Source organism: Octodon degus, unplaced genomic scaffold (genome assembly GCF_000260255.1).
Source record: "Octodon degus isolate 3935 unplaced genomic scaffold, OctDeg1.0 scaffold00512, whole genome shotgun sequence".
Taxonomy (NCBI): domain Eukaryota; kingdom Metazoa; phylum Chordata; class Mammalia; order Rodentia; family Octodontidae; genus Octodon; species Octodon degus.
Window position 1 is genome coordinate 30,030 of NW_004525088.1, and position 721 is coordinate 30,750.

Genomic DNA, 721 nt, shown 5'->3' on the forward strand with positions numbered 1-721 from the left:
ATTTTCATTTCTCTTTATCAGGGGGACTCACGGGCTGTATCAGGAGAAGATGAGACTTCCTGTGCATCTGAACGCACACATGCGGTGCAGCAAGGCTTCTGGTTGTTGGGTAAGTCATCCTCACGGCTGCATGTCTTAGGCCCTTCACTCAAGGAGTCTGGCAGGATTGATGTTACTTTGTCCTTGTCCATTACCTCTGTGCTCAGCCTGGTGAGATAAAGAATAGCACTAAAGCAGGAGATTGAATACAAGATTCCGTGGTACTCTTGACAGAGGCATAAGTCAGTAGTCACTAAATAACAGGAGCATGACCTTCAGTGAGTAGTCATTTATCCTCCTAGGTGGAGAACATGGTGCACGTGCCATCACAGAGGCAGACAGACAGGGTAGGTCAGTATACTGACTAGAAAATGAACTCATGGGGAAACAATCATAAGGCTCCCTGTATCACCCTACCATGACCAGTTTACACACCTAAAAGCAAACAAGTTGCTCTACATTTTCTTTAAATTGTGTTGAGATTTATAAAGCAAAACATTCATTGTTCCTAGGATAGTGCATCATCAAAAATATCTCATGTATTCTTGACAATTTCTATGTATATTGTGACATGATGGGAGGCCTTTCCCAGGTGTGTTCATGGGTGTGAAAACTCTGCCAAGAAAATAAGGTGCCCCGTAAAGAACCAGACATGCATCTTATCCCCATCTGATAAATAAAC

General features: G+C 43.1%; 1 long non-coding RNA gene across 1 annotated transcript in view; it reads left to right on the forward strand.

The window, feature by feature from the left end:
- The first annotated feature begins 25 nt into the window (after positions 1 to 25).
- LOC111814770 overlaps positions 26 to 721 on the forward strand; it is a 6,522-nt gene continuing 5,826 nt past the window's right edge. The window contains exon 1 of the long non-coding RNA XR_002819668.1: positions 26 to 109. This is a non-coding gene — a long non-coding RNA (uncharacterized LOC111814770). The remainder of the gene's footprint in view (positions 110 to 721) is intronic.